The sequence below is a fragment of the Myotis lucifugus genome, unplaced genomic scaffold, assembly GCF_000147115.1.
Source record: "Myotis lucifugus unplaced genomic scaffold, Myoluc2.0 scaffold_0, whole genome shotgun sequence".
Lineage (NCBI taxonomy): Eukaryota > Metazoa > Chordata > Mammalia > Chiroptera > Vespertilionidae > Myotis > Myotis lucifugus.
In genome coordinates this window covers 54,086,071-54,109,857 of record NW_005871048.1, presented here as the reverse complement: position 1 = coordinate 54,109,857, position 23,787 = coordinate 54,086,071, and the positions used below count along the sequence as shown (strand labels likewise).

The window sequence follows — 23,787 nt, the reverse complement described above, 5'->3', positions numbered from 1 at the left end:
AAAGGAGGGAACAGGCAGAGTCACATAAGTTCTGAGTATGTCTTAACCCCCCCCCCACCCCCCGCATAGAAAAAGAAGAAGAAGAAAGAAAAAGAAAGGAACGCCTGGGCTGACGGAGTGTTAAGGGAGCGAATTGCTCAGGACTTCAGACACAGGGAGTCATTCTGTCAAGGGGAGGGGGCGGGTGGGGGCAGGCGCTGGGCCTCGCTAACAAAGTCCTCCTCTCTTTGCTCCCTCCCACTTCATTCACTTGCAAATCAGTGTGTGCCCACAAGAGCCAGCTCTCCGGAGCCGAGCCGTAACCTTCCCATCCCGCGAGCTGCAGTTCCAGCCGCGGCAGCGAGCACCGCAGAGTGGGGAGCGCAGCGGTGGCGGCGGCGGCGCGAGCAGCCTGGGCGGGTCGCGGGGTCTCCGGGCGCCGGAAGGCGAGCAGAGGTGGGTTCGATCTCCGGTGGCCGCGGTGGCAGCCGTGCATGCCTTTTCGGTGCCTTAATTCTATCGCTTTGATGGAAGCCAATCAGAAAGAGCCCTCTCGGTGGGAGCCGCGCGCCCGGAGTTGGGAGGGATGCTCAGCCTGCCGGCCCGGGTAGGGGTGGGCACGCGGGTCCAGCGGGCGCTGCCGCCGCTGCCCACGACCGGCGCCGCTTCCCGGGGAGCCCGGGCGCTGCTCCCCCGCCTCCTGGTAAGACGGATCCGCTCGGGGCTGGAGGGGGGCGAGGTAACGGGGCCGCCGGAAGAGCCCGCTGCCCTTCTCTCCCGGGCAGAGGCTTCCAGGGCAGCGCCGGCATTTGCAAAGTTGGCTGGTCAATTACCAAGGGCGCTGGTGCGTGTCGGACCCGCAGGGCCGTTTGGGGCTTGATTTATTTCCACCTGCCCGCATCACCAGGGTCTGTGAAGGGACTGCTTTGGCTGAGTTACGTTCGCTGGCTTTGGAGTAAAGCAGAACATCGGGTGGCTTGAGAACTCTTGGCTGCTCCCAATAAGGAAAACTTAAGCTAAAGAGATGATCTGGCCCAGAGAAGGGGCTCAAGAAAACTGTTAGCTTGCTTGCTCGCTCGGACAGAAATGCTCAGATGGCAAGAAAAGTCCAACACTGGACTCCGAAAATGGAGCACACTGTCCAGGGAAAAGTCATGTGTTAACGCAGCTCGCCCGTGCTCTCGTGGCTGGCGAGGCACAAATCGGGGGTGGACCGCCTGCCCGGACTGGGTGGAGAGCAGACGGGGTGCGCCCGGGGTTGGGTCTCCGAGGCAGGAGAGTGGAGCCTCGGCGTGCTTTGCTTGTTGACCCGGGAATCTAATCACGGGGGCCGTTGCAATGTGTACTGCAGCAGTCGCAGAGCTGAGATCACTTCTGTAGTTATTCTGCTGCCACGAGTTGCGGGAGATTTTAAGATGGGAGATGCTGGAGAGGTCAGCGTGGTGCTGAGAAGTGTTGTCACTGCTGCAATAAAATCCATATTTTATGGGGAGTTATATGCAGGTCTCTGCTAGCACACGGGGCTGCTCACCTGAGTTAACTACCGAGAACAGTGGAGAACCTAGAAGTTTAATCGTCTGGAATAGACACACATTTCTCTCTCTCCCTCTCCCATTTTTTTTTTTGTAAATACATGTTAATTATGATATTCACACTAAAGAGGTGTATTAGGCCCATGACTTGTCCAATCTTCACTTTCACTTACTGAGGCATGCAAGTGGGAAAGAAGAGGTTTTGCCCTCTAGAATGCTGCTCTGGAGGGATGCACATGCAAAATATGCGCTTTCTGAGTGTTCATTGTCCAGGAGGTGCCAACTCCTCCCTGTGCTGGAAAAGGAACACAGGGACCTACCTAGTCAATGCACAACTCTTCTGAGAATGAATAACAAATATGCTTATACAAACGGTGGGCAAGGATTGCTGATTTCCTTTCTTCTCTTGCTGACGCCTTTACCTGAAAAGGAAAACCCTTAGGATTCTACTTCAGGGAAAATAAATCTCTTCCAGGTTGAGATCATCCTTTGTGTAATGGCACTTGCATGGCTCCGTGTTTGCTCTTTTGGAGAGCCGGAAAGCAAGTTGTGTGGAGGAAGGGGATGTGACCCAGCAGATGTCTTCATTGTGTCCTAAGGAGGAGGGCAAAGTTTATGCCAGAGGCCAGATTTTCCATGCAGAGCTCCCAAACTTAAAAGAAACCCCACAATTTATTGGGAAATACAATCACACAGGATTGTATCTCACCCACTTTTGCTCTTTGGTGTGTTCTAATGAAGCAGGCATTGGGGGAAAACAAAAGGCAGATCTTTTTCTACCTATTTTGCTGGTTCAGGGCATACTTTTGAAGCAGAGGAAGTAACCAGTTTCTTCAGAAAAAAACATGAGAAGCAGCAGCACATTTTTGAAGGAAAATGGCAATGGTTTAGTTATCCTGTAGTTGTCTACAATTATCTTCTGCTGCCATTATAAGCAAGTGACAGACTGGTGTCTCTACAGGGACTTTCAGTCCCTTTACTCTCTGGCTTTTACATCAATTTATTGCAATTACATTTCTGAATGCTAACTCTGCAAAGATAATATATAGAAGCAAAACCATTTTCTACCAAGTTGCCTACTATCAGAAAACATGTACTTTACCTCCTCCACCCACCACTTCCATCAGCTTTGCAAGTAAAAACTTGCTCTGAGGCACTCTTCCTTCTTATGAAAATAAAAAAACCTATCTTGCAAAATACCGCTCTGAGATACTTGAAACTGCTAAAATTTCTAGAAAGCACAACTACAGTTCCAGGGTATCAAAAGACACTTATTCTTTCTTTTTTTTTAAAGCTACTTTCTTATTGCAAATGCATCGTAAGTTAAAACAAGTTCTGATTATCTATTTAGAGCTAATTGAGTGATTGTCCCATATAAGGATTTTTTTAAAAGATCAAATATGACAGATATTCTGAATAAAACTATGTATCTTCCTAAGGAAGTGAAACTGAAACGTGTGGTCCCCCCTTCTGGCCCGTACTTGCTTTGCAGTCACGAATGCCAACTTCCTAAGGCAACTTACTCTTGAATGACAGAAACTTTTTTTAGTTGGAAGGGACATCTAGTGGGTCACTCCATGCATCTCTCTCTGTAGTTCAGTTGCATCATTGATTTTGTTACCTAAGATAATAAGCAGGTAACAGTTTTTTCTTCATAGACAAGATAGTATTCTCCAAATGCTATTTTGGCATTCAAGCCAGGTCAAAAATCATTATCATGGGCATCTTTTGTGTAGTTCCTCTAATTTAAGGAATTCGAGAGTATGTGCACCGTTCTTTGGGTATCCAGATTTTTGGTAACTTTTCTATGATTCCAAATAAAAGCAAGGAATTCATCACCAGCAATATAAAATTTCCTGACCTTGTCAAGACCGTCCTTCCTCTATTCAAATTACCCAATAATAATAATGGTGCTAAAGCTATAACTCATAAAGTTGCACATGAAGAAATCCCACCACTAAAGAAATATTTTAAGAAAAACAATTCATTAACCTTTTAGAGATCCATGAACAACCACAAGTTAGACAAAGCTAGAGGTTTCTAATTTAAAGAAGCCTGATTCAAAGAAGCATATATTGGAAGTCCAAAAGATGTGTTAGATAGACACGTCACCCTTATTTTGGAAGGTGATTCTTATTTCTCTCTTGGATGTATCACAACCTACTTCTTTAAAACTCTGTAACTTGAAGTAAGATAGTTCCATGGGAGTGAATCAGCCTCTTCTGCTGACAGTCTGCAAGTTTCAACTCCCAATTTAAAAATCTGTTCTAAAGTTTGAAATGTGTTCCAAATGAGATAACATCCGCAGAAGCCAGTCGCCTTCTGCTGCTTGCTTAGTCATGGCAGCCCATTCTTTGGGGTCGATCAGAACTAGGGTCTCACGTATAAAAATAACAAGCAGTGCCTCAGTCAGAATTGCATTTTTAATAGTGTTTCCGCCTAGCTAGTGTCTACAGAGCTCATCTGATTTGCTTCACAAAAAGGTGAAAATGTAGAAAATCAAACCTTCTCTGGTTTAAATTCTTTTTCCGAATAATGATTCTAAATACAAAGCCTCAAGAACATCATGCTAATAGGGAAATTGCTGAACAAAAGAAAAAACACACACCGAGCACCCAGTTGTCACACTGTTCCAACAGAATTAGAGACGAAATATAAAAATATAGGGCTTGGGTTGGTTTTTTTCCTCTTCGTTCTTTTATTTTCTTTTTTTCCCCTCTGTTAGGATTTTTATTCCATTTTGAAGACAGATGAGAGGTTGAGGCACTTTCCTGGATCTGAACAGTAATATTTTTGTTTGAGCTTTCCACTTATAAAGATTAACTGGCCTACATTTTTTAAAGTTCCTATTCCTAGGAATGCTCCCTTTTTCAAAGCAGTCATATGAGAAACTTCAGGTTCTCCCTAATTAACTATAGAGCCAAATGTATAGAGTCTTTGTAACCTCATCATTCACAAAGTAAGAAGATAAGGTAAGAGGGGACAAGTACAAATAACCCTTCGAAAAGGTGGTGCACCTTCATTTACTACAAAAGTAAAATGGAGTACAAGCCCTTTAAGCCAAAATGGTTGGGTCAGAGGGGACCAGATACAGCCAGTACTCTGAACAAGACTGAACTATCCAGGAAATTTTAACTCCTCCAACAAAGAAAACTTACTGGAGGATGAACGCTCTGAGCACACATCCATAAGTGTAGAGTAGACACATATGCAGAGGGTACTATGTCCTCCATCCCCACAGATTATTAGAAATTATTTTACCTTGTTTCATCTGTTTAATATCTTTACACTATCAGTGTTGGGTGCTCATTTCCTCTATTAATTAGATCAACTTGTTGAGATTTCTAAGAGGAAGCATTTAATTAAAGCCAGAATGTTACTATTAAATTTGATGTGCAGTATAAATGGGCAGCATGGGTCCCAAGCTTCTCCTGCAATATGAGTGCTCTCTTGTAGAGGAGAACAAGTTATGGGCGTGAGGAATATAAAGCTAGCCACCACAGAACAGAGTATGATTGATCTTCATATTTTATCACCTGAGAGAGCACTGTGATTTTCTCTTTCTACAATTTCCCAAATTGGTAGATCACCCAAAATATATACAGGAGACCTCATAAGTCATAGGAATAGAAATCAGCAAGAAAAAAATAAATTGAGGTGTCCAGGTGAGCAAAATGAAAAGAGATAAGGAGGTGAATTTTTACATATGAGGGAAACATAGAAATAGAAGTAAAATCAAAACTGCCATTTTTGTACAGGTTACATTTTCTACTTTATAAATACTACTACCATTAAATACAACTTTAGAAACATAATTATATCATTAACATGTTCATAAACATGTTACCACATGTTTGTAAACATTCTACCACAGAATGAAAATTTGAAAATTATCCTTTAAAAAATGGCCATCTAAAGGAAATGATCCTGCATGAATCATAAAATAACTAGAGGAGTGTGTTTTTTTAAAAAAGTGGTCTGAACTCTCATGAGAATCAAAGAAAGAGATTTTTCTTAGTGCTTCAAAGAAAATGAACTCTCTTCCTTCCATTACCTTTATTGTCCTACAAACTAAATGGATATACAATGGGTCCTCTGGATGCCTACAACCCAAAGTATACAATAGTGATACAGACCAAATATGTCACCCATTTGAATCCTATGTGTATATCATGATAAAAGGCTGAACTAGCAAGACAGCCCACCCCACCTGATAATAAAAAAGTGACCGTGGGCTCAAATTTTTTATATATCCAAAAAATAATGCTCACAATTACAAAGTACACACTAATAAGTTAACCTTTACTGAGCTTTTCAACATGTCACATACTGTTCTAAGTGTTTTACGTGCATTCTGTATAGTAACAATTATTCAATAGGTCAAAGGAAAATGTTATACTTTTATCCTTTTTTAGCTCTTTTTTAGTTTGAATTTCTAGGGATTTTCTGTTTGAGCCAAGCACTTAATGAATTTGCTGTTAACTAACACTTGTGGTATCTTAGAAGCAAAAGTGTGACTCTGAGAAATACAGAGAAGCAGAGGGCATGGGAATTATTCAATTATTTTGATCAGAGCAATGCAGAAATGTTTGTAGGTTAGTCATTTTTTGTAAACCATTTGCAAGTGTGCATTAAAGTTTATAATTGTAGTAAACAGGATTGTGTGGGCCATTTGAGCATAATAATGGTACTTTCATAAGAGAATAAATTATCTTCTCTTGCCTTCAGAGAGAGCCTCACATTGGAGGGGGCACTTCACAAAGGTAGCTAAAAATGATAGCTATTCATTTCATTGACAAGGGGCATCCCAACCTCACAGCACCCTCTGAGGGCATCTGGCATATTCACTCTATACACAGCAGTGGAGACTGTGGGTCGAGTTTAGTAAGACTGTATTTATTTCATCCTTATCTCATGGGTAAAAATAATTTTCTTCTTTTATAACCACAATTGTTATTTCATTACCACCATAGTTCAGTATTTGTTCTGAATTATTTCTTTACCAAGTAAAATTTCACCAAAAATATTAAAGGAAGGAAGAAAAGAGGGAGGAAGGAGGAAGTGAGGGAAGGAAGGAAGACATTCTCATAATACAATATTATATATAGGTGATATTGATAAGCCATTCTCATTGAACTATATTCTTTCTACTGCCACCATTCAAAAAGTCATATAGTTAATCTAGCCTTCAAAGACAGTTTAGAACATTAGAAGCATTATTAGAGAATGTGAGACACAGAAAGGAGCTTAGAGATGACTTTGCCCAATACCTGCCCTTTACATTTGAGATAAATGGTGACCAGAGAGATGAAGTGGCTTGTCCATGGATATACTAAATACATTTTGTTCTTTTATCTCCATCTCTCTCTTCTGTAAGTTAACTTCTAGTTGTTGAGTGTTATTGCTTTTTACCATCTCCACTTAAGTCTGACATTAAAAATTAACAAGGAAATTTAAATCTATAATATTGTTATTTATAAATATGCCATGAAGGAATACATGTGGAAACTTATGGAGAAAATAAAGATTCAGGCTTCTTTAGGAATTCCATGTGTTCATACCATTTTATAAAGCTCCTGTTGCAAAGAAGAATTAAAATTGTCCTTTGAAATTCTGACCAGTACTAGGGGGACACATGATAAATTTAGGTTTCTGTTTTATGTGTAATGGTCTGATGGCAGTTTTGAGTGCATTTTAACTGAACTAGTGATTCCTCAGACTAGCCAAACTCTTGTGTCCATCTTGGAAAAAAAATTTTTTTATTGGTGAGTGGTCACACATGCAAAATGAGAACCTATTCAATGTTTCCTAAATCTCAATTTAGTCCATTTAAAGGACTCAAACAGTGTCCTTCCTACTTCTTTGGAGCTAAATGTCTATTCTTTCATGAAAGGGTGTGTATGGATTATGTTGTTGTTTTTATCCCTTAACAAAACTGAAACCTGGCAAGCAACCCAATGTCAACCTCCCCCTTAAAAAAAATTATTAATGTTCCATGAAATCCAAAAGTGTGAAGACCACTGTGTTAGATAATGAATAACTTCATGATGAAAAATTATTGACCTGGTTCTCTTCCTGCTTATTTGGATGAATGAAAAGTAAAGAAGAATTATAATGATATTAAAATAGCCAAAACAACAAACTAAAGTCATTCAATCCAAAGGTATCTTTGGATCCCTTAATTAAACCGTATAGATATGAATACTAATACAATTTTGACTTTACTAAAGGTCCTGTAAAAATATGCTTTGCCAAGCCCATGGCCAAAATGTGTCATAAACAATGAATTTGCCCACTTGGTTGCAAAGTAGGTTATTCAGGGAAAATAAAAACCTTTTAAATTTATACACATCTAATTTGACAAGTTAAAGAAAACTCAGCTTAACCTCATCCATTGTAAAAGGGTGTTTTTTTCCCTAAAAGTGAACTCTATACAACTGGAAAAAATTTCTAAGGTGTTGATTTATATTTTAAGTTATGCATTTTTTAAAAAAAAAAAAACAATTGCCTTCTAGCATATTGTATAGATTTCAGTCATGAAAATGAGCTTATCATATTTTTAGCTACAAAGCTTAAACCTCCTTTGCAGGATTGAAAAAAATAAAAAAGAGTTTCATTAGTCTACTATCATCCATTTTATAAAATGTATGAAACTGCCCAATTTCACATTCAAATAAAATATTCTAAGCTCTTATTAGCAACAGGTTTTAATTTAACACAGATTAAAATGATGTGGTCAGACTAAGTAATCACCAATGCAAAATGATAAAACCCACCCAGTTTGTTATATTACTGCCCAATTCTAAATTGAACCAAGTCAAGCTACTGTACCTCCCAGCCATTACTCTCAAATTAAACTACTTGTTTAAAACTATCTAGTTGGGATTTTGTCAGTGTTTCCTAAAGAATTAATTCTATGAGGGAGGCCTTATAATAAACATCAGTGCCACAGTTTCTCTCCTTCTCTGACTCAAATCTCCCTTTTTATAAAAAAAAAAAAAATAGGTGTTTGGGGCAGATGTCAATTAAGACAGCAGAATGAAGGGGTCACTTACTGATTAGTGTCACCAAGAGGACGTAGTCCCAAACCTCCAGATCCAGAAAGTACCAGCTCTGCAATGTTTGCATTCAATGTACATTTACCTGCAGGCAACTGCCTTTGAAATAAGTGCAGACATGCCAAACATAGGTCCTATATATTTTTTTAAATGTTCTCATGATACCTCTTTTTCTTTCTTAGATTTGCTTTTAATTCTCAGATACTATGTTCCACAATATCTTTCCAAATAGTACCAGGGTATTTTTTTTGTTTTTCTTTAAAATTCCCCCCCTCACCGCCCCCCCGCCCCCCCCCAACACACACACACCTTGAATTTAAATGTGTATGTGCTTTGTGTTCTAAAAAGTATTAAAGTGAAGACTACAGTAGAGGAGATGGCACTGCAAAATATCTAGAGATTATATGAATAACCACTTTCTCAAAGAGAATGCTAAATAGGACAGTTAATGTATTTAAAATATGAAGTTGAAAGCAACACAAGAGTGAAATGCTCTCAAGCGACTAAGTTTAATGTGATGTAATGAAAGATTTTATGTAGTGGACAGAGAGCGGAGAAATTATTGAAACCCTATGCTGGATTAATTGGGCACTGAAGAACAAGAAGTTGGCTTTGCACCCTGGGCATTCTGAACATAATCGAGCACATGCTTGCTTCCCAATTTGTCACTAAATTGAAATGAGTTATGAAATGGCTTATTTTTTTTCTTTTTTCTCCTTATGACAATCTTTCCATCATGGCCAGTTAGAGAACCTAGTCACAGAAAATGAGAGCCAACCTTGCCCTGCTTTGTAACTAAGAAAGAATGAGCTATTCTCCATGATGCTATGAAGAAAGACTTTAAAGCAAGGAGTGAAATTTGGGCTCAATTCAAAGAAGCAACCCCGAGGCTCCAACTGCTCAGAAGATGATGTGCTAGTTGAATACTTTCCAATTTAGTTTTTACCTCATTGACAAATGTTCCTAAAAATGATGCAAAGATTACTGGAAAATTCCTTATTTTATTCCCTGCCCAGCAAAAGCCCAGCTGATCTAAGATGCCTTATGATGGAGGTAAATCCAGGTTGGGGAGAAAATGGCTTTAAAACATCACTTCTCCATCTCAAGATCACAGTTTTTAGGTAAAGGCATCACTAGCAAATGTAAGCACATAGTGAGGGCTCAATAAATGCTTACTGGATGGAATTCTCATACACACTGCGAATGATTCTCTTAAATATTTTTCCAATTTATTTCTTTTTCAAGTTCATTCATATCAGGGAAAAATATAACTTTTTTATCCCATGCTAATAATTTTTCATAATTCTGACTCCTTTAAAAGGAGCCAGTTTCAAAGGAAACCTTATCAATGGTGTCCTGAGAGCTATAGGGATAAGCCTGTAAGTAGAGCTGCCCAGCTTTCAAAATCCAGCCACCAGACCTCTTCTTCCTCTAGGCAGACTTTTTATTAAACTTGGTATTAAGCAATGTTGCCTGGGGCCTGATTAACAATTTATGCCTTCCTAAGTAGATTAACAGGTCTGTCATTTTGATTTTTTAATTCTTAATTTGTGCTTGGCAACAGGGTATGCCTCTGAGTTTACTTTCAATATATTTTTCAGAATTCAAATACTGTTCTTTCTGAGACTGTTTTCTTTTACAGTTTTAGTGCCCTTGTATATTACTATATATTTCCTATGATAAATAAAGCAATTGCTTTTTTTGCTAAGTGAGTTTTTCAACCTCTCATTCAAATAATCCTATGGTTTTGTGTATTTTTTTAAGATATTTTGAATCTGTTACTTGAGCAAAAATAAGAAAGATTATTGGGGAAACTGAGTAGGATAATAGTAAAAGCTAACAATTAGAGAGCACTTACAATATACCAGCATTATTTTAATTGCTTTACATGAACTTAATGTTTACAACAATACTCTGAAGTAAATACTGTCTATCTTCCCACTTTTAAAGGCAAAATAAGGGTCAGTACAGTTAAGCAACTAGCCCAAGATCACATAGCTAGTACTTGTCAGTCTTGGCAGACTTGATAGCCCATGCACTTAACTATTAAACTCCCATGTCCTTTATGCTTATTATTTCTGTATGGATATATATGTATATGTATATACTCAGATAGATGATAGATTCAAATGTATGTCAAATCAAAGAATGTCAATGGTGTAGGAAGATATACATACACAACACATGCAATGTACACATTTCTCAGGACTTAAAATATAATTCGAAAGAAAACAAGAAAATACATCTTTCCTTTTCATCCCTCAATGGATTTATCAGTATGGTCACATAACAATAGATCAATTAATGACAGCCCAAAGCAGCAGATATCAGCCTCACAAAAGCCTGTCAGCTTTAGGTCTGGCTCTTTGCCTTAATCTGAGTCAGTCTTGCAATCGCTTACTGTTGATCCCAAGAGGAACCTGGCAGGAGAAAGTCTCAAGTTCAGATTCATCATTCATTCATTTATTCATTCTATAATATTTATTGAGGGCCTCCTGCGCCCAGTGCTGGACAGACAGTAGTTGACAAGAAAAACACATACTTACAATTTGGGAAAAATAGTTAGATTTTTCTTTTCCTCCTGCTTCATAGAAATTAAATCCCAAGTGGACTAAAGACTTATGAGTACAAAATTACACTGTAACTTTACTAGCTGACAATTAGATAAATATATGTTTACAATCTTTGCAATAGTAATGGACTTCCTAAGCACAAAGCCAGAACCTGGAAACAAAGTGAAGGAAGGCAGCATCATTAGACTCTATAAATAATGGGCTAACAGTATTAGTTTTATATATAACACTAGAGGCCCAGTGCACGAATTCATGCACCAGTGGGGTCCCTCAGCCTGGCCTCCAGGATAGGGCCAAAACCAGCTCTCCAACATCCCCCGAGGGGTCCCAGGTTTCAAAAGGGTGCAGGCCAGGCTGAGGGACCCCACCGGTGCACGATTGGGGCCAGGGAAGGATGCAGGAGGTTGGCCAGCTGGGGAGGGACAGTGGGAGGGCTCCAGAGCGTGTCCTGCCCATCTCGCTCAGTCCCAATCAGCCACACCCCAGCAGCAAGCTCACCTACTGGTTGGATCATCTTCCCCCTGGTGGTCAGTGCAGGTCATAGCAACTGGTCAACTGTCTGCCCCCTGGTGGTCAGTGCATGTCATAGCAAGCAGTTGAGCGGCCTTAGCATATCATTAGCACATTACGCTTTGATTGGTTGAACAGCTGACCAAACGACTGGATACTTCTCATATTAGGCTTTTATTATATAGGATTAAGACATTCAGAGTTTATTAGATTTGGTCTTATCTCTATACTTACATCTTCCAGGAATACAGAAATTAGCCTTTCATTTCAGGTTACATTGTGATTTGTAGGGTCTCTGTTCATTGTCAGGTTTGGCTTTTGACCTCCTGCCCCACCTCAAAAAGAACCACCATATCCTCTTTACTACCAAAAGCTTATTAAGAATTTTATTTTTTTATAATATGCCCCAAAATATTTCCATAGTGTTTCTTTCACCTACCACTAAAATTTCCCCCAATGAGTTTGCCACACAGCTTTACATATACTGGCCAGTAGAGATACATTTCAGCAAGAAATCTTTTTATACAAGAAGACTAGCTGAAATTTAGAATTTAGGCAACAGGATTTCAATTCAATAACCATTTAATAAACACTTTTGTGCAAGGTATTGTACTGGGTGCCACGGATGCCACCATGCTTTGACACCAGGTTGGTTACAATATGTATTTAATATTAAATGTGACTGTTCGGAACTGCCATCTTAGAAATGTATTCAATGAATAAATAGATTTCTGTCAGGATTGAGTCTTTTAGTCACGAAATAGATTAGGATCTACCATTGCTATGTTGACACTGAAGCTTGGTACTAATATTCACCTGTCCAGGTTGTTTACTGGATCTTATAGAATCTTTAGGAAAGAGGTCAAGAATCCATCTACCCAGGAAGCTTTCCCTCACCTCCACTTACCTATCCTGCAAGATCCCATAATAGACTTTACTTAGCATCAATGCAGCTGTAAATACATCTTTTCAAAAGTCTCTATGTTAGTGTCTAGGCCTCACTTATCACACTGGAAGCATCTAGAGAACGAGGCCTCTGGGTCTTATTTTTACAGCTAAGACATAAGCACTGTTTTTCACAAATGGCAGGAACACATTAGATGTTTGTTGAAAGAACAAGTGGAGAGTGCTCATTTTTAAATTCTGGACTACATTTATATGCTTTTACATTATTCATGCTGGATGTTAATTTTCTTTTCTTGTAATCTGATTTCTTTTGGACACATTGTGGAAATACACTTTAAGAAAATTGGTGCCAGCCTCTTAGACTGTCAAGACCAAAGGTTTATACCCTACAGAACCCAGGATGATCTTGGTGACTTTGACCAAATATCTGAAATAGGGTTACAGATCCTATCAGTGGTGGGTCTCCTAAGGCAATACTTGAATTTTTTATTTGGGATAATTTCTTATCTGAAAGTTGACATTTTTTTGGTCACTCTACTCCATAGCATAGAATTGTTTGCAGTTTTTATTTATATGTTAAGGTTGCAAACTGAGGCTGAATATTTTTTCTCTTTGGTGGAAACTAGTATGATAAACTTTTGGTTATCTTTTTATTTATTATCCACCCATAGTGCTACATCAAGGTGAATCTACAAAATAATCTACAAACACTCTTAAGTACATGTTTTATGAACAAATCATTTTTCCCTTAAATTCCTACCCTGAAAATGTTTCTTGAGGTTCCATAAGAAGTCTAACACCAGATTCTATATACCTTGTTATAACCTTGAACATGGCTGTAGAAAATAGATTGAATTAAATTCAACTGATTATGTAGTCCTGTTTCATTCCTTAAGTGGCAGTCAATACATGTAATAGTGTCTTCATGAATACTGTTTGGCAATGAAATATGCAGTTCAGCTAAGCCCTGAGTATGCCAAATGTTTTGTAAGGTTGGGAAATGAAGTGGAGAGATTTAGGTGATGTTCTTTATAGTTCCTGAAGTCAAAGGCACATAGAGAATTTTTAACTTACTGATCAATCGAAGTTAGTTTATTTTACATAAGCACACTTCCTAGCCTAAAATAAGTACCATGGTACATTCTGGAAATTTTCTCTGTTGCATCTCAACACTATGGGAAATTGTGACTTCCATGGAAAAGGAGTAGAAACTATGAGTTCTGAAATATTAGAAATGTGATTCCCAACCTCTGCACCACTTGTTTTTCTGCCTCTGCACCATTCCTTTGATTAACACTTTCAATCAGTAACATCTCACATTAACACAAGTAACCTAACTGAATAGGGGCAGTCCTCCCCCACACTTCACATCCCCAACTTCAGAATAATAAGTAGAGAATTAAAGGATTTTCAGAAGTGATTAAACTGGTAGGGGTAAAAGAGAAGCCAATAAGTAAGCCTATTACCAGAGGAAAGACGATCAGAAAAAAAACAAGCTACAGTAATTCATGGTCAGCATCCTAAAGATCTAATTACTTCTTATTCGTTCTCACTAAGTGTTTTCAGCCTGTGTATTAGGGATACTTTGAGCTATCGGTAAGAGAAAAATCCCATTTCCAACTGGATTAAGGAATAAATAAAATATATTTTACAGAAAAGAGAGCCCATAGTGAAACAGGCTCCTAGTGACCCACAGATGAGTGGTGTGATCAAAAACTTAGGTAGGATCTTTCTGTTTCTCCATCATGTCACCTTCAGCACCAAAGTTGTTCAACCCCTGTTCCTCTTCAGACTTTAAGATGGTTGCCAGTGGCAAGTGGGGCTATGTGCTTCCTTATTCTTGTCTAAGCAGGAGGAGAGAGAATAACCTCTCTCACAATCGAGGATGAAGGGTAGTTAGTGCCCATCAAACCCACTGAACCCGCTCAAGTCATAGGAATGCTCTTAATACATCACTAATTGCTGCAAAATTCCATGTGCTCATTGGCTTTTTTAGGCTAAAGATTCATTCTTGGGGTCAGCTTCCCTGTGTGTGGCGGGGGGGTGGGGGGGGTGGGAACGGGGAAAAGGAGAGGAAGGTACCTGAACAAAACCAGGATTCTATTAGGAGGAAAGAAGGTGAGAAAAGGATGCTAAGTAATCAACTAACTCCGTCTACTACAATTTAGTCTCTTAGAGTCAGCATTGCTCCGAGTGAAAATCTAAGTATTCTGTAAGTGAGAGATTCAAATGGGATTCAGTTTAATAATCTATGGCTTTAGAGGTAATAGGTAACAAGACCAAAGCTCACCTATTCCATCAAGTGAGGTTACCTGCAAAATGGCAACTGTAGCGATACTGAACCATTTGAAGGACGCCTGTTTCTATCTATTCTTTTACTCTGTGCACAAAGTGCGTTTCTGGTGTGTTTGTTTTGGGAATGGACTGACTAGAAATACATCACTGTCCAAAAAAGAAAACTATTTTTTTCATCCGGGGATTTGAAGCTTAACTAGCTGGAAGGAAAGTATAATTTCATTTTGTTCTCATCGTCTCATTTAGGAAATAACCTTCAAAGAGTCCAAGGACACCACGCCACATGAGCACTTCCCTCGATCTCCGGGGCTTGGCTTGGGCTCTAACTTTCCTAGCATGTTCTGAAGTGTTTCCTTAAGCACCATTTTTGCCTTTAGCACTGTCCTGACCACTGGAGCTTTAAGAAAGCTTTAAGAAGGGTTTAAAAATAGCACCACAAACAATTTTCTTTTCTCCTTGTTTCTAAAAATACCTCAAGTTCTTCTTTAAGAATACTTTTTTTTTCTTTTAGGTTTTATTCGAAAGGCAAATAAGCTGAAATGCAGATGCTTATCTAAATCCAAGTCAAAACAGTAGGAGAAATAATTATAAAGCAGGATACTGTTGCCACTGTTATCCTGGTAGTTTTGGGCAAAGTGGGGTAGTGGGGTTGCTATTTTTACAAATGCATTTATGTGGATGTGATGTATGCCACACAACAAGCTATCCCTGAGACATCCTGCAATAGAGTCTAAAAGCTTACATTTCTGTCCTGATCTTATTTGTATTCCCTTAGAGCTGACCTTGCCACAGTGTGGGTACATCTTTCTGCAAATGTTTAGCTATAACAAAAATGTCTTTTTTTCTTTCTTTCTTTCTTTTTCCTATCAATTTAGGGGCAGAATTAAGGAGCCATAGCCATAAAGGCTTCATATTTAGTTAGATGAGTTACATGTGAAACTTTGAAGAAAAGGGTCATCCCTTTCATCATTGAGTTCTTACACTGTCCTACTTTTGCATGACAATGAGAGTCGCAGGTTGACTGTGCAGGTACAATAACTTCCCAGTTGGACGGATGACCCTGTTGGCCATTTCTCTTCGTGTAGTTTCCTCCTATAAAATGAGGAGAACGGTAGTTTCAACTTCATAAAGGTGTTCTGAGGAGTAACTAAGATGATGCTGAAAGGAACTTGAGCAGAGTGCTGAGCACACAGGCAGCACCCCCAACATGTTAGGTGTTTCTGTTTGCTGCTACTGTTGTTACCATTATTTCTTACAAATTTTAAATCAACTTGAGGGTCTTGGGCATTTTTTTAACAAGCTGCAAGCTTTTTCTTTTTTAAATTTCCCCAAGTGAAATGAGGCACAGCATTTTTTTATGTCACAAGTGTAATGTGGCAGTGGGGGCACTATGCCCACAATACTTCTCACTCAAACGTGTTTTGGCTGACACAGTGAATGTGGCAAATGCGGCTGAAATTCAGAATTTCCTCAGAGCCTCTCCAGCGCTGCTCCCCGGAAAATCTGCAACCCGAGCTGGTCCCCTCAGTTGGGTTTGCAAAGGTGTGAACTAACTGCAGCCAAAATGAAGTAAAAATGGTAGATGCGAATTCTGTTCATCACTCTGTTGTCATGGCCTGTGTATATTATGCTAAGCTGCTGGCCAGCCTGCCCTCATTCCCGGGGTAGTGACTGGGGAGAAGCGAGAGAAACAGTCCTGGCGCTCACATGAGAATACCGTACACACCCACACCCACCACCTACCCCCTCCACTGCCAAAAACACCTCAAATCAAAGGGGAATGAGGTTCCAGTTCAAGGTGGTGATGCAAGAGGTTCCTGAACCCATCCCTTCCAACACACCAATCCACAGCTACATATGCAACAACTTCCTCTGAAAAGACCCCTTAAGGCTCAGCAACCCCTCTAAGAGCCCCGTGGGAGCGGATAGGAGAGGCTGGGGCACAGTCCTGCCATAAACCCCATCCCTGTGCCGCGATCCAGAGCCGGGGGGACTCGAACCCGAAGCTTCTCCCTGAGCAGCACCGTTTGAAAGTTCCATCCCCACGTGGAGCACCAACAACTTTGAAGGCCGGCCTCTGAGAGAGGAGCCCGCAACACCTGCAGCTCTGAGAACCCACCGGCTTCCCAGGAGACCTGGGCTACAGGGAACCCCGAAAGGGCTGGGGGTGGGGTGCGCGCGGTCAGACTCACCGTTTGAGGACCCATGGGGGCGACTCGGTGTGGAGAGGCTCCTCTGCTCGGCTTGGAGCTTCAGCCCGAGGGGCAGACACCCGCGTGGGGCTGTTGGGGTGCTCTCCGCCAACACAAACCGGTGCGCGCATCTCTGAGGCCCCCTCCCTGCCGCTCCATGGCTGGGCGCCCCCTGGCTGCCCCTCACACGGTCCTGCCCGCTCAGGGCGCTGGCATCGCCCCAGGGGAGCTCTTGCAGCCCCAGGGCCCAGTTCTTAGGGCTGCTGCCCAGGGGATCCCCTGGACCGCCCGGCTCTGGTGGTGGGGGTTCCGGTCCTGGGTCTCAGGGCCCAGAGAGTTCTGGGCAAGTGGCTCCCCCGGGCACTGCACGCACCATCTTTCTGGAAAGAGCCTAGTCTGCTGAGCCTGAGAGATGGGCTGCAGGTTCCGCAGGGGCCTTGGGGCTTAGGACGAGCCTCTCGGGGAGCACAGGCCCTGCTTGACATCTCGGTGCCCAGCGCCCTCCTGCAGTCACGCGGGATCGCCCAGCCGAGCTCCTATAATCGCCGGCAGCCGGGAGTTTGGCCTCTGCATCACCTGCACCTGCTTCTGGATCACCTGGCATTGGTCCATGGGGATTGTTCTTGGGCTAATTGGAATGAAGGATTGTATATATTTGCATGAGCCTTTTCCATATAAAGATAACTTTCATATGTATAAGTATAATTATAGAAGTTTAAAAATTTGCCAAATAAGTTGCTTCGGGTCATACTGATAATAGCTAAATCTATTCAGGAAAAAAATGTATTTCTTAGGGACTTATAGAAAACTTCATTTCAAACTTCAATTCCTTTTCATAATTTTTGCAGAATCCATAAGATCGATATAAGACATTTAAGAATAATAATTACCATTCCGTTAAAAACATCTGGGGGAAGTTGAATGAAAATAAGTTCAATAAGAAAAGGAATGGCATACAATTTTTTACTGTTAAAATGAGCTTGTTCGCATGTATTCATATGAGACATTTTGGCTTCTGAATGGCTATTATATTAAGATCCTATTGGGGGGGGAGTGTCAACATAAGAAACATTCAAACCTGTGAAGAATTTCTGTGAGTTTATTTGAACCAAACTGTCAACAATTGGATTGAGATAATGCTCCAGAGAATGGCAGTTTTGCACCTTATTTTATTACAATCAAAGGAGGAGGCATGAGGGGGTTACATGAAACTCACTGATGATAAATTAGGGAGGAGGAGAAAGCAAAGCGGGGATTGGATAAAAAGTAAAATGATAGACACATGCTTCTTTTACACAGGTGGGTATAGGATAGTTAACAGTCAACAATTAACTCAGTAACAATGAGGGGATTTGTGGTCTCTGCAGAGTGGTGCCTGTGCTTTGAGGGGTCCGGAAAAAGGAAAACTACTTTGACATTCCAAAGATATGTTATCGTAGCTGCAAAAAGACAACAGACAGGCTCAGTTAGGATAAAGATTGACCTTTGTCGGGGAAGATGCCGGCCTAGGACATGACTACCCACCATAAACTGCTTTTAGTTAAAAAGTTTTAATTAATTTTATTTCAGGTCTTTGCAGGCCTTCCCTGAGCTAGTCAGGTTAGCATGTGGCCCTTTTTCATCCACAATTTTAAAGTGATGGATAATTTGTTTTAATGTTAATATTTATATTTACCATTGGCCAGAAATTACATTTTCAACAACTTAAATTTTGAGCAAAATATTTTAGCGTTAACTTGATGTGGAAGAAATGCATAGATTTTTCAGTATTAATTTAATTGATGTGCAAACAAAAAGTTTGAGGTCCACTGTGGTAGACCGTGGAAGACTAACGTGCACATACTCTACCTCTCATATTGGTACAAGTTTATCCGACATGCTTCCGCTCTGAGGCTCTGGTTCATCCCTACATTCATCAGTTGGGCCACTTCTGTAGCCAGCATTAGATTTCCCAGAAATCCGGTCCAAGTAACTCTGAGCCAAGCCCAGACTAATTCCTTTGCACAGTCATTCCCCTAACATGAGTGGAGAAAGCATCAGACCTACAGGTCCCTCCTGGCAGGCTTCCAATTTTAAGGCCTCTTGAAAACAATATATTGATCAAAACTAAGACACATAAACACACAGTTAGATGAGTCTAATTCTCTATTTCTCTAACTCTATAATGACATTATTTTACTAATGGTACACTCAATTTACATTACTAACCACAATACCTAACATCCTAGTTTTCAATTTACAAATTCAGATGTAAGTGGTTTTACATATTTTTCCTAAAAACAACCAATGGCTACATGTAGTACAGTGATGGCAAACCGTTTGGGCTCGGCGTGTCAGCATTTTGAAAAACCCTAACTTAACTCTGGTGCCATGTCACATATAGAAATTTTTTGATATTTGCAACCATAGTAAAACAAAGACTTATATTTTTGATATTTATTTTATATATTTAAATGCCATTTAACAAAGAAAAATCAACCAAAAAAATGAGTTCGCGTGTCACCTCTGACACGTGTGTCATAGGTTCGCCATCAATGATGTAGTATATTAGTATTTGAGGGACTGTATCAAATACTGCTCGTGCACCATGTCAGATCTCCTTGGCTTCACCTGTCTCCCATTCCAGCCGCTGCTATGACGACCAGCTCTGCACCAGTTCAGACCGGCTTCTTGCAGGTGCAACCTGACGGTCAGTCCTGTGCCACGCACACCTTGTCTTCTGCTCTGGCACTCTTCTGTTGATGCCACAGAGTGAGACACCGCAGGAACCTGTTTCATGCTAAACCACATACAAGCCAGAGGTGCAGGCTATTTGTCCCGGGAAGTGAACCTCTGACCAACGGGGGTGGGAGCCCATGGATAAATGGTTCTCCCTTTCTTCCCCAGGAGACAGAGTCCTGAAATGCACGTCATAGGGTTTCTAGGGCCATGAAGTTGTGTCTAACTTGATAACACTTTCTTGATTCGGTTCTCTTTCTCGCTTGCTTTGTTGCCTAAAATACTGCTCTCTGGAAAAACACTCCGGAATAAAGTAGTTGCATAGGATTTAAAAAGTTGGGGCAAATTAGTGACAATTCTAGAAATCAAGGCTGCCAGCTGATTAAAGCTGTTTTTCTAGCCCAACTCTGTGCCTCTAAACATCTCCCATTGCTATTCCCTACTCCTGTTCTTCTGATATTCATTCATTCATACACTCATTCTTATTTATTTTCAACAATTATTGATTGCTTGCCTACTATGTGCTAATTACAACAGATACAATGATGAATGGAATTCCTGTTCCCTTCAGTGAGCATTTTATATCTCTAAGCAAATTCTCAAAAAGAACTGGTGGGGGACACTTTGGATGCATTTTCTTCAACTCTGAAAACACAGATGCAAGCTGCTTTGCAGGCTGGGTAATGAATGATGGGAAAGAACATTAGAACCCAAACGATGAAAGTGCATAATGAAGGCTGTAACATGCCCATTGGAAAATCTCCCAAACAGTATATGCCACAGACAGTCAGAGGTGGGGCGGTGTGCATTTTACTGCAAGGATGAAAGAGTTAAAATTAAAGCTACATCTCAGGACCTCACACAAGCGAACTAGCTGCTTGTGTCTCCATCCTGCTAGGAGCTCAGCCGGAAAACAGAGGCTGCTCAGCTTTTCTGTGAAGGGCTCTGGAGAGGAGGTGGTGGGATGGTGGGTAAAGGAAAACAGCAGACTGTGAAGTGCAAAAAGCCCAGCCTGGGCAGTAAACTGCTCCTTAAAGAGGTTTACATGGAACGTGATTGTATGTCTTTTTAACTGCCTCTAAAAGTCCTTTTTTAAAGCCTTTACGGAAGTCGTTTTCTCTTTTCCTGATGCCCTGTCGGTTAGCAGGTGCCTCTGGGAAAGGGGGCTCTTTCTCCAAAGCTCTTAAATAATGTTGGTTAAAAATTACTTGTAACGCTATCTGCTGAGTAGCGCCTTGCCCCCTCCCGCTTGTCCTCCCCAGCGCGATTCTTTTTCCCCGGCCATAACTGATCTGCCAATTACTTCCTTCAGAAACCTCCCTTGTTCCCTGACACCTGTGCTGACATAACATCTCCTGCTGGCAAGCGACTGCCAATTCTCATTGGAGAATGATTGCTAAACGTTTCAGCACCAGCTCAGAAGAAGAGTTCCTTGCCCTGCCCACTGGCACTATAGAAATTGCCATTGTTCCGTATACTGTGAGTCCAAGCCCTCCTCTGTAACGCTCTGCCCTCTGTGCCTTCCGGGGTTCTGGCACAGCAGGATTGGAGACAATCTATTTTCAAAGGACCGTGGTTTATCTGACGGTGTCTTGAGGACTAGAAAGGTACACAGGACCGAGCGCGCACACACACACACACACACACACACACACACACACACACACAGCTGGACAGCAGGCAGGGGAAAAGCCAAATGCACTGGGCAATGCTGATGATTTCGGAAAGAGGTCACGGGGACATGTCAGACAACTAACCCATTCTTGTTTTGAACTTTTTTCAGGATTAAATTCTCAGGCCATTTTCATACATCCTACAGAGAACAAAATATCATCCACATATTTTTGAAAGGCATTATGTTTAGCTCTGACACCCAAGAGTAATGGTCCCCGACCTGAGCCCTGACCTCCAACTAGGGATTTCGGATGAGGCTAATGGTTGCGGCACAATCAGATCTGTGTCACATATTGAATGTAGGTCAAAGGATGACTGCTCCCTGCAGAACACAGAAATAACCTTTCTAAGGCACCATTTCATATTAGCATAGGCCCATCTGCACAGGATCAGAAAGAAATTGTGTTGTATCTAAAGGAAACCACATTTCAAAGCCAAGGTAAACAATGGAATTCGTTTCTGTAAGCCTTTATTTATTGATTGCAGATAAATATTGACCTGAAATTAATGAAAAATGTCCTAGTAAAGTTTTGGTCACTCAGATGAACTGCCAATTTTGTGTGGTGTTGTTTGTTTGTTTGTCTGTTTGTTTTAAAAGAACTGATTACTTTGAATCATTTTATACTATCACTCTCTTCTCACTACTTTCAAAATGCCTAGCTTCAAAAAGTTTGAAATTTTGATGTAAAAAGTATTACAATTCATGTTAACTCATTCATGAAATCCAATAGAAATGGATCAAGTCACACATATGAATGATTAAGTTTAATTGTTTTTTATCTAGTTTCTACAATTGAAATTATAGTCCTGCTGCTGAGGACATGTCTCACCCAATTTTGGATAAATTGCCAAAAATGAGAACTGGAAATTCTTTTCTGCCGTAATTCTCTCTGAATATTCTCTTGAATGATGTCTATCATTAACTTTAATAGATTTTAACTATAATTGGAAGGAAAGTACTTTAGTAAGTACCAATCAACTAGTTAGTGATGCTTTATATGATAGTTTACTTTTTATTGAAAATATTTAATGACTTTTTAAATCCTTTAAATACAGCATCACATAGAATTAGATACTACATTTATTGAGCTATAATAAACTGCTGTGCATGTGAATAATATTCAACCCATGCCTCAATATACTATAGCTTCTATATTGGATCCCTGAAATAATTTACAACATTTAAATTTGTTAGTAAAAACATGCCTTTAGAAATGCAGTGAAAGTGATGTTTGGGGGAAACCATTAACATTTAGGTAATATAAAATATATAACTAAACAGCCTAGGGCCAGTTCCATTCTACCATGTAAAATAATGCTGATTGGAGCAAATCAATGCTTTGAAGATGCAGCCCATAGGATATAACACTACTAAAGTTAGGTTGATTGCGAATTCTATGTATAGTGTGCAGAAGACTCATTTACTCATTCCACAACAGTGATTTTTTTTAGCTTGGTTAATTAATTTATTTATATTTTATTTGTTTTTTATTTGTTTTTATTCTGATTGGTGTTTCTAGCTTCTTGGGATATAGTCCTACAAGTGGGATTACTGGGTCAAATGGGAATTCCATTTTTAACTTTTTGAGGAAACTCCATACTATTTTCCACAGTGCCTGCACTAGTCTGCATTCCCACCAGCAGTGCACGAGGGTTCCTTTTTCTCCACATCCTCGCCAGCACTTGTCATTTGTTGATTTGTTGATGATAGCCATTGTGACAGGTGTGAGATGGTACCTCATTGTTGTTTTGATTTGCATCTCTCAGATGATTAGTGACTTTGAGCATGTTTTCATATGTCTCTTGGCCTTCTGTATGTCCTCTTTCAAAAAGTGTCTATTTACTAGGTCCTTTGCCCATTTTTTATTGAATTGTTTACCTTCCTTTTGTTAAGTTGTTATGAGTTCCCTGAAAATGTTGGAAATTAAACCCTTATCTGAAATAGTATCAGCAAATATGTTCTCCCATGCAGTGGTCTTTCTTTTTTTTTTTGATGATGATGATGATTTCTTTTGCTGTGCAGAAGCTTTTAATTTTGATGTAGTCCCATTTGTTTATTTCTTAGTTTCCATTGCCCTAGGAATTGTATCAGTAAAAATATTGCTATGACATATGTCTGATTTTTTGCTGCCTATGGAGTCTTCTAAGATTTTTATGGTTTCCTATCTTACATTTAAGTCCTTTAACCATTTTTAGATTGTTTTGTGTATGTTGTAAATTGGTGATCTAGTTTTCTTTTTTTTTTTTTGCATGTATCTGACCAAATTTCCCAGCACCATTTATTGAAGAGACTGTCTTGACTCCATTGTATGCTCTTGCCTCCTTTGTCAAATATTAATTGAGCATAATG

The 23,787-nt window shown here is 40.1% G+C and overlaps 1 protein-coding gene across 1 annotated transcript in view; it reads left to right on the top strand.

Moving 5' to 3' along the window:
* Positions 1–245: 245 nt before the first annotated feature.
* The window catches only part of LOC102432467 (cadherin-6), a 128,625-nt gene continuing 105,083 nt past the window's right edge, over positions 246–23,787 (top strand). The window contains exon 1 of the mRNA XM_006081482.3: positions 246–435. The gene's annotated coding sequence lies outside the window, so the exon portion shown is untranslated. The remainder of the gene's footprint in view (positions 436–23,787) is intronic.